At 39.7% G+C, this 10,587-nt stretch overlaps 1 long non-coding RNA gene across 1 annotated transcript in view; it reads left to right on the top strand.

Annotated features, from left to right (window-relative positions):
• Positions 1-9,990, top strand: part of LOC117801836 — a 76,741-nt gene extending 66,751 nt beyond the window's left edge. The window contains exons 4-5 of the long non-coding RNA XR_004624570.1: positions 6,487-6,629; positions 9,948-9,990. This is a non-coding gene — a long non-coding RNA (uncharacterized LOC117801836). The remainder of the gene's footprint in view (positions 1-6,486; positions 6,630-9,947) is intronic.
• Positions 9,991-10,587: the final 597 nt, after the last annotated feature.

The raw sequence follows: 10,587 nt of genomic DNA, 5'->3' as shown, positions 1-10,587 counted from the left end.
TCCCTGATGGCTAATGATTTTGAACATTTTTTCATGTGTCTGTTAGCCATTTGTATGTCTCCATTGGAAAAGTGTCTGTTCATATCTTCTGCCCATTTTATGATTTGTTTATTTGTTTCTCGTGTATTGAGTTTGAGAAGTTCTTTGTAGATCTTGGATACCAGTCTTTTTTCTGTAGTATCATTTGCAAATATAGAATATATATATATATATATATATTTAAGATTTTATTTATTAATTTGACAGAGGGAGAAACAGCCAGCAAGAGAGGGAACACAAGCAGGGGGAGTGGGAGAGGAAGAAGCAGGCTCCCAGCAGAGCAGGGGGCCCGATGCGGGGCTCGATCCCAGGACTCTGGGATCACGCCATGAGCCGAAGGCAGACGCTTAACGACTGAGCCACCCAGGCGCCCCACTAAAAAGTTTTTAAAAAGGGATGAGACCCATGGCTTGGTACCCAGTACATAGTATAGGTATTTAATAGCAGTTGAGTATGAATAAGAAATAAGTTATTCCAATGAAAAAGCTTATGGTAGGTTTTGTGGAGATGATATTTGCGCTGAACTGTAAAAGGCAAAATTTCAGTAAGTGAAAAAGATGAGAAAGATAACAAGGGTATTCTAGTTGAGGGAACAACACTGATGTGTAAAATTCCTAGCGTGTTTGGGTAATAGTGGGTAGTTGTATATGGCACAGCATAGGTATCTAAAGAGATGTAGCGGAAGATGGAGCTAAGGGAGAAGTTTTGGCAGGGTTGTGTGGAAAACTGAAATTGAGGCTTAGTTTACCCTTTGGTCTGTGAACACTGGGGAGTCACTAAAGCATTTAAAGAGGGAATATAAGCATGTAAAAGTTGGAGTTAAAATGGAATATTACTCAGCCATAAAAAGAATGAAATCCTGTCCTTTGCAACAACATGGATGGATCTAGACAGTATAATGCTAAGCAAAATAAGCCAGTCAGACAGAAAGATAAATACTGTATGATTTCCCTTATATGTGGAATTTAAGAAACAAACAAACCAACAAAAACAAACCAAAAAACAGATTCTTAACTCCGGAGAACAGACAGAGGGTTACTGGGGGGAGCTGGGTGGCAGAACGGGTGAAATAAGTGAAGGGGATTAAGAGTACACGTATGTTGATGAGCACTGAGAAATACATGGAACTGTTGAATTGCTATATTGTACACCTGAGACTAATACAATACTGTATGTCAACTACACTGTAATTGAAATTAAAAAAAATTTTTTTAAAGTGGGGTTAAAAGCAAGGATGTTAGGGGGGACCAATTAGGAAGTGCTATCAGCACACCAAGCAAATGATCAGTGTAAAGAGCTGGGTTACAGCAGTGGCAGAGGCACGGGGGAGGAGATGGGTGTGGCAAGCATCACTGACGCAGACTGCAGACTCGAAGGGCTTTGGCCTCCATTCATTAGCATGGGTTAAGGAGAAGTTCTTCAACTCCGGCCGTTCAAGCCTGGGTGACTGTGAGGATACTGGTGCCATTACTGGGAAGGGAACTTGGGAGGAAAAGCCTGGCTGGTGTGTTTTTTCAGTTTTGCAAATGTTGAGCTTGCAGTCCAGAGGGCACGTCTATGTGGCAATAGCCATTAGGCGGTTAGCAACTTGAGTCTGGCACTTCGAAGAGAGTGTTATAATGGGTTGCAGCCTGAAATCTTGCCTGTTCCAAACTTGGAGGGACTGATTATTTTTGAGTGGCAAAATCGTGAACATCACAAAGACTCTCAACAAGCAGTGAACTTTTTATGATACAGTATAACACTCAATATTTTCCTTTGATTCTCTTTTCCTGTGCCATTTTAATCCTTTCCTTCTCCTCTTTCTGCTTCCCAAAGGCCATTAACCAAGGAAAGAATGCTTTCCTTTCTGAGGCTGCTGCCCAGTTTGGTAAGATCCAAACATATAATACGTTAAGTGCAACTTGAAGTTTTGCTCTGTTCTTCAGCTGAGTGTACATACAGGGGCAGGCCATGTTTCTCTGAGGCCTCTGCTCTCTAGAGCGGTCTGGGAGGTGGTACAGGACCTCTGTGACTGGCGCCTCCAAACTGGGACCGCCGGACAGTATCGCGCAGTTAGCTTCCAACAAAAGGATATTTTGAGTATAAAACCTTGATTTCAAAAACAGGCATGGGCTCTGTTCCTTTGCTGCAGCCTTTGCTCTGAGCCATTGTCTGCCCTAAACCTGACTGTTGAGGGCTTTGCTTTCCATTTTGTCCTAAAACATTTTTGATCTATCACATACTTAACTTTCCTGTTCTGTTTTTAAATTGTGGCAAAAAATATGACATAAATTTTACCACCTTAACCATTTTTAAGTGTATTGCTCAACAGTGGTAAGTATTTTCACATGGTTGGGCCACCAACACAATCTATAGCACTCTTTAAAGCTCGTGGAACTGAAACTTGGTACCCATCAAACAATAATTCCCCGTTCCCCCTTCCCCATAGCCCCTGGCAATCACCCGTCTATTCTCTGTCTTTACAAATCTGACACCTCCAGGTAGCTCCTATAAGTGGAATCATAGCGTATTCTCTTTTTTGTGATGCTTTGCTGGTTTTGGTCCATCTCCTTGAGTAGGATTTGAACTACCTTTTGCTTTGTCACTCTGTGTACCCATTGGCAAGAAAAAGGCCTGGACATCAGAATCCCACTGGTATTGTGCCAGGCCTGTGTACCCATCCTGAGGGAGAATTAGATGTCGCAAGAGAACACTTTAACTGCATGTAAGTCTAGTCTTCCCCTCATGAGATCATGAAACTCAAGGAATTCTGACGCTTAGAGCATTCAGATCTGCCTTATGGCAAAATGTGCCCTCACCCCCAGCTCTGCAGACAGATTAAATACCCATGGCAAGACTGCAAGCTCCTGCAAATCCAAAGAGTCTAAGAATGGCAATTCAAAGAGTTAGAATACAGGCATTGAGAAAATAAACACACTTGAAATTTGGCATTTATATTGTATTTTTCCTCTAAAGATAGTAACATGCTAAACAGATAATTATTCTTAACAGTGAGGCAAGTCATTAAGGAAAATTGCAGTCTGACAAATGAAACTCCTGTAGTAAATGTCCCCCTGGAGGAGGACTGATGTGAAACTGAAGATGTCACCCTTGGAACTTGGAAAGAGGACTGAGTCATTGACCTCTGCCGTGTCAGTGGAGTTTCTTTACACCGGTGCCATGATGGGCCTAGGCCTGCAAGTATGTGTGCACTTCACAATCATAGTCTAGCAAGGATCTGAAGGGTTATCTCGTGAAAGTCCACACTGGGAGTGGAAGAATGTATCCTGTGTTTAGAGTTCTCTGGATAAAACCTTTACTACCTGAATAACCCATCATGTCTGATTGGTTCTCTCTTGTACCCAGGCTCTTATGACAAGGCCTAACACACAGCAGGAATTTAGTAAATGTTTGCTGAATGATACATCTGAGATCATTCTTCTTTATTTTTAAATATCCAAAACTTTCATTTCTCAACCTGCAATTTGAGCCCATATCTATCATCATTAACACTCAGTACATTAAAACCAATAGTATTTTCAAGATGCCAAGGAGATCGAGGAGGTTCACTAGGGTATGGGGCCTGTATCCCCCATCTGAGTAACTTAGCTATTAGCCCCTAGAATTTCTTGTGATCTCTCACCAATTTAAGAGTTTTCTTTTATTGCTTAATAAAATGTACTATTGGCAAAGCTAGTGTAAGCATTTTTGTTTTAGGGGAAACGAGAGAGGGAGAGAGAGAGAGACAGATGGACAGACTGAGACCTGCCTTCAACTGTCTGTTTTTTTCTATTGAATGGAAATACCAGCAGCTGGAAATACACTGGGGCCAGATACACACTAGATTCAAGGAACTAGTTCACATAGGTAGCAATGCTTTTGCAGGGAGTCAGTATCCAGTTTCACTTTCAACAATGATATTCTCAGTACAGTCCAATCCCTAATATTTGGGCAAAACAATTCCCAGCGGACTTGGAAGGAGGTTGAAAACTGAGAAGAGAGGCAAAAGTGTGACCTGGTTTCCTGGACCGCTGGCCTGGAGCCAGATTCTCGGTTTCTTTCCAAAGATGAAACTGAGCCAGAGAAGGACTCACAGGTAGAAAAAGAGAATCTTCTTGTTTTGTTTGTTGGTTTGGTTTGTTGTTGGTTGTTGTGGATAGTGGTGGCTTTTGGAGATGTGTGGCCACGTATCCTCCAACCAATCGTTGAATGATGTGGGTTACATTCTGGGTTGTACAGTAGGGCTAACACTGCTGGCCACACATCTCACTCATTTTTTCCCCATAGTCAAGTCCCCTTGTGAGCACAGTGTTTGGAGCCACTTTCTACACCTGTATCATCAGTCTTCCTTGCTAGTTTGATGGTATGTTATTCTAAGACATACCAGAGGAAATCCTTCTCAGGGAAGTACATGCAGTTAGCAATAAGTAATAACACCATTAAAAAAACTTTCTCTTCTTGTTTCAAGTGAATGTTTTTTAAAAGTTGATATCTATATTTCTCCACTGTGACTAGTTTTGGATTGTGGGGTTTTAAGGAGTTGAAATTGTGCCTGTGAGATTCTCAAGATATAGTGGTTAGTTCAAAGTTAATGTATTTTTTTTAAAGATTTTATTTATTTATTTGACAGAGAGAGAGAGACAGCCAGTGAGAGAAGGAACACGAGCAGGGGGAGTGGGAGAGGAAGAAGCAGGCTCCCAGTGGAGGAGCCTGATGCGGGGATCGATCCCAGAACACTGGGATCACGCCCTGAGCCAAAGGCAGACACTTAACGACTGCGCCACCCAGGCACCCCCAAAGTTAATGTATTGAGTGTCAATGTGAGAGGAATATGAAAGGAGAAATGACATGGTCTTTGTCCAAAAGGAATTTTCAGTGTAGATGGAGAAAACAGACACACGTATGAAAGTTAGTGAATAAAGCTCTATAATATGAGCTAATTGTTTGGTATTAACAAGAAGTGCATCAAAGAAAGAAACAAGCAAAGCCCCCAAAAACCATTTTGGACGGGAACTCCGCTGAGGAAGGAAAACAGGCTGGATCCCAAAGTGCTGGCTCAGTATTGGTATACCTCCAAGGGAATTCCTGGACAGATCATTGAAAGGGTGAAGATGGTGTTTCCTTCTTCCCTAAGATTTTTGCTAGAGACCAGTTTGGAGTTCAAATTGACTTTCCAAAAGTGAAGTTAATGCCAGTGTCTATTTCAATACATTTCTAGTTAATTACCAGCAAAATGGAACGGGCTTATACTAGGTCTTTCTAAGAGGGAGCTAATCAAGGGGAAGACAGGTGAGAAGGGGGGAAGGTGGGCTACAGAGTGAGAGCTTGTCACCTTGGTTGACTGAAGGGGTGTGATGGTATGGCCTCCTGCTGCATGGAACTTTCTCCCAATAAAAGAAGGACTCAGCTGAGGTCTGAGGAATGAAAGATACAGCTGGCATTATGCATAGCCATGCCTTTGCCCTACTCATTTGGGGCTCTGTGTCTTTGCTTTCAAATACTTCAGCTCCCTGCTTCTGAGAAACAATGTTACTTTATTCTTCTCATAGTCTTGTTCTTAGTTCAGGCTCTTTCTGTACAATAGGATTGATTGATTGATTGATTTACTTATTTATTATGTTCAATTAGCCAGCATATAGTACATCATTAGTTTTTGATATAGTGTTCAACGATTCATTAGTAATGTATAACACCCAGTGCTCATCACCACACGTGCCCTACTTAATACCCATCCCCTGGTTATCCCATCCCCCATCCCCCTTCCTTCTGTAACCCTCAGTTTGGATCAATCTTATGTCAGTGACATCTCTTCCTCTCTGTCTTCCTATCTCTCAGATTTAACTGAGTAGAGTTGGTAGTATCTCTTTTGAAGAAACTTGGGCATAACCTGGCCTAGATTTAAATTGGATGCTGTCTAGCTGTCAGCCTCTGCCAGACTTCAATTCTTTTATCTGTCTATCCATCTATCTGTCATCTAATCATCAATAATCTACTTCTGGTAGCTTTTTCTTCTAAGAGTCTTTAAAGATCAATCTGACCTCTTTCACTGTAAAGCAGTCATTTCTGATACTTGTCCATTGGGGAGTTGATCTTTTTTTTTTTTTTTTCTGGTACTAAGCCAGTGTTTCTAAAACAGCATCAATTCCTTCAGAAACACCTGGGCAGCATATAAACAAGCACGTTCCCAGCCCCCAGCCTCACAAAGATACTAATAGAGAAGAGCCTGAATGAGGCACTCCAGGTGATTCTTATTACACTACAGAGTGTTTGAAAACCTGTGCCTTCAAGGGATTTAGAACTTGGCTCGGGTCAGGTTTGTCTTCAAACAGAATTAAGCTCTCAAAACATTTCAAGGATTTGGTGAAGCAGCTCAGAATTGGAACTGGCTTGACATGCTACTGTGGGGTGAGGTGAGTGATAATCATATGTCAGCCACACTCATCTTAACCCAGTCATTTCTTACAGATTTAAAGGCTTTCCACAGTGCTTCAGGAGGAAGCAGGAAACCATTCTGAACCCACATGTTCCCAGCACCGTCTGAATCATCTCTAAATGTCCTAACCTTTACAATAACCTTTCTGACAGAGCAAGTCAAAGTCAGGAAACAGGTAAGCAACCCGCTTTCCTGTGCTGGCAAACATATATATTTTGATAAAGCTATTGGCATGTTTAATAGAATGTAATTATTCAAATGTCATTTCAGTGATTGGGACTTCAAAGCTGGTTTTGGAATGGTAAAGAGATTTTCAGAGTTTTTTTCTTGCCTTAGGCTTTGGGGTTGGTTTTAATAAAAGACTTGAAGAGAGTTACTGCAGTAGGAAATCTTTGTTATAGGAGCTAATTCATACTTGCTTAAAATGAATTCCCTTCAGGGGATTGGATTTAAGATGTGACCATTAACTTAAAGAACTACTAGTAGTATAACTACTGCTTAACAAGGAGCTGCATTTCACATAGAGCTGTCTGGTGTGAAAGGTACATTTTGGAATATGAAACACTATAATATGGATCCTTCAGGAAGGATTAGAGGTAGGCACATAGTAGGCACTCATAGATGATTATTGCTGAAGGAGGAATGGGATTGGAGGGATGAATTGAGTATCTATTGGTTGAGAAACAGTTTTGTGTTGAGAATAAAAATGTCTTCTTTATCAGCTGGTATTTATGATGTAAAATATTTCCTGATGGTACTTAAGTTGTAAGTAATGGTTGTTTATTAGTTGACTCACTTTAAACACTTTATATTTTGTTTTGCTTTAGTAATTGAATATAATAAATAGTGTTGTTGCTGGACAGCAGCTGTGGTTTTATTCCCAAAAAGGATGCTCTGCTCAGATTGCTATCTTTTGTGATATCAGCTGGTGCTGTTCATAGATGACAAACAGAAGCAATTCTTTTAACGAGTTGAAAGTGTTATGAGATTGAGGATGAAGGTTTAAAGTTGTTGATTAGGCAAACTAAGCTGTCTGATTTTCTACTCTGTATGGACGGCTGATTTTCCAAAGGCTAACTTTCAACAGAGATTCTTGAGGCTACTAAAGCTCTTTATTAAAAAACAGCAAGGAGCATCTGGGTGGTGCAGTCGTTAAGCGTCTGCCTTAGGCTCAGGGCGTGATCCCGGCATTATGGGATCGAGCCCCACATCAGGCTCCTCCGCTATGAGCCTGCTTCTTCCTCTCCCACTCCCCCTGCTTGTGTTCCCTCTCTAGCTGGCTATCTCTATCTCTGTCAAATAAATAAATAAAATCTTAAAAAACAACAACAACAAACAACCCCCTGCTATTTAAAGAAAATTATGTCTGGGGGGGTATTACTTGTGATTTATGAAGTTGAAATGACAGAGTTACGATAAATCAATTGCAGCTGCCTTTCTACAAAACTTTAGAATGAAGTTTTAAAATGGTGAAGTCTTCAAATAAGATATTAATATGTTCTACCCATTTTGTTTTGAAAAGTGTGTTTGCAAAAGGAAATAGAGCTTAACACAGCAGTATTTTAACAAGCAAAAAAGTGCGTCACTGAGGTCGTCTGGAAGCTTTCCAGGACGCTGAGTCTCTGGGAATTGTGGGCAAAATGCGTCTGAGTTGGGTATGAAGAAGTCAGTGTCCAACTTCACAGAGCTTCTGAGCACCTTCTAAGCACCTCTGGAGGCAGCTTGATCTGCAAATACCCATTCTCGTCCTTGGCTGATTTTACTGAGGCTGCATGGAACGAGGTGCTGCCATGGCCTTGTCATGCTGCAAACCAGTGGACAAAGGGAAGAAAAATGGGAATTAGAAAGGCATTTGAGCAAGATGTTCTTCATTGTCAATTGAGGGAGGAAAACTGTCTAATGTAAAGAAGCTCCCGTGTCAGGGATGGGCAGATGCTCTTTTAGACTGGTTATCTGTTCACAAGAAATGAGGTCTAGCTTATGTCAATAGGAGTGTACTTTAACCGTGTAGTGAGGAGGGCGGTCTTCATGGTATAGAGTGAAATTGCCTTCAGATACTTTAGAGAAAATAAGTAAGCTCTAGCACTGAGTGGAAACCATTCTCCTCCCACATTATCTCTTTTTGTCACCCACCTTCCTCTGTCCATCAAATTAGAGAAGTGATCTTTCTTCAGCCTATGTTAGTGCCTAATAGACTATTCTGTTGGACATGAACCACACAGAAGAGGTAGAAAGCTGAAAACTTGAGACTATAGCATACCCCTCCCCTTGGTGGAAATTTGGTGGGGAAAAAAAAGGGCTATCAATGAGGCTGTGAAAATTTCAAAATGCAAGAAAGGACCTAGGGAAATTAAGATTCTATAAAAACTTTAATATATAATTTAACTATCTCTGGTAGGTTTTTAGTTGAGATTGAATTAGATTTATATATTAATTTTGGAGAAATTCGTATTTCTATAATACTGTTTTTCCAATCCAAGAACATAATATGCATCTTTCCATTTCTTCATATCCTATTTTGTATCTTTCAATAAGATGTAAAATTTTTGTTGTATAAATGTTCATGTAAAATTCTTGTTAAACTTACCCCTAGGTATTTTTTCTTGTTATTGTCCTTAAGAATAGACATTCTTCTTTCCATTTCTCAGTGACTATGGCTTAATAGGGAAAATTTGTTGATTAAAAAAAAATTATCTTGTACATAGCCACCTGACAAAGTCATATAAATTCTCTCTTTTTTTAAATTACAGTCTTATCAACAAAGGGATTAACCTTGTTTTCCAATGATTTTTACATGGTATTTAGTTTTTCTAGAACGTGTATGGCATTTGTCAGTATCCGTGAGATAGTGAATAATAGTGATCATCTCTGTCTGGTTCTTGGTATTAAGGAAAATGATTTCAGTTTTTTATTGCTTACAATGATATCTGCTGTTGAAGTCTAATAAGTAGCTTTTATTAGTTTTAAGTAGTTTCCATGTTGCTTACTGTCTGTATTAGAAATGGTTTGATTCTGAGTATCTTTTTCTGAATTTATTGATATCACACGGTGTTTCTTCTGTAATTTCTTGATATACTTTATTATATCGATAGATTTTCAGTTGTTGAATCTCCCATTACTTTCTGGAATAAGTTCTATTTGGTTATAATGTATTGTTCTTTGCATGCATTGATGGATCCTATTTCATAGTATTTTATTAAGAAGATCACATAAAATAGGTCTAAAATAAATATTTTTAAGTGATCCAAGTTAGAACCTCTTTGTCAGCTTTACATGTAAATGTGTAAATATTTGAAGTTGTGTCTGCAATGGCTTTCCTTTCTACAGCCACTGGTGAAATCCTGTCCATTCCTTGAGGCTCACCTCAGTGGCATTTCATCTGTTAAACCTCTCCTTTGTCTTGGCCCCTAATGCATGAAATCACTTCTTATGTCAAAACTTTGCAACATTTTATTTTATTTTTTTTTAAAGATTTTATTTATTTATTCGACAGAGATAGAGACAGCCAGCGAGAGAGGGAACACAAGCAGGGGGAGTGGGAGAGGAAGAAGCAGGCTCATAGCGGAGGAGCCTGATGTGGGGCTCGATCCCAGAACGCCGGGATCACACCCTGAGCCGAAGGCAGACGCTTAACCGCTGTGCCACCCAGGTGCCCCTGCAACATTTTATGGTGTCAAAGTATAATTTTCAAAATCTTAACATGACACTTACATAAGTACATGGTGAGCCCTTGTTAAAGATTTATTTAACTCATTAATGAAGCAGCCAGCAGGATAATAAATTGGTTCACAGGGCCTTTAAGGAACAGAGAATTCTATAGTTTGTTGGTGATGGCAAACTAAATAAATTGGCTAAGTTAGAGATGAAATGGTCAATACCCTAAAGGGCAATAAAGTCATGTTATTTAGTGTTATTTTTTCCACTGAATAGAAATCACTTGCATTTTTGCTGGAAAAAAAATCTACAAGTTTTTATATAACTTCATAGAATCAATATGAAATAGGAAGTCAAAGAAAGGTACATTCTCCCAGTGAAATAAATAATCCTTGGGTGGGTCTGTGAGATCATGTTCAAGTATGACATTAAAAGGTTATACAGCCTTCCTTTTGCCAAATTTCTGTTTTGGATACTTT

The sequence above is a fragment of the Ailuropoda melanoleuca genome, chromosome 1, assembly GCF_002007445.2.
Source record: "Ailuropoda melanoleuca isolate Jingjing chromosome 1, ASM200744v2, whole genome shotgun sequence".
Lineage (NCBI taxonomy): Eukaryota > Metazoa > Chordata > Mammalia > Carnivora > Ursidae > Ailuropoda > Ailuropoda melanoleuca.
The sequence above is the reverse complement of the archived record's forward strand: the minus strand, read 5'-3'. Positions and strand labels throughout refer to the sequence as shown.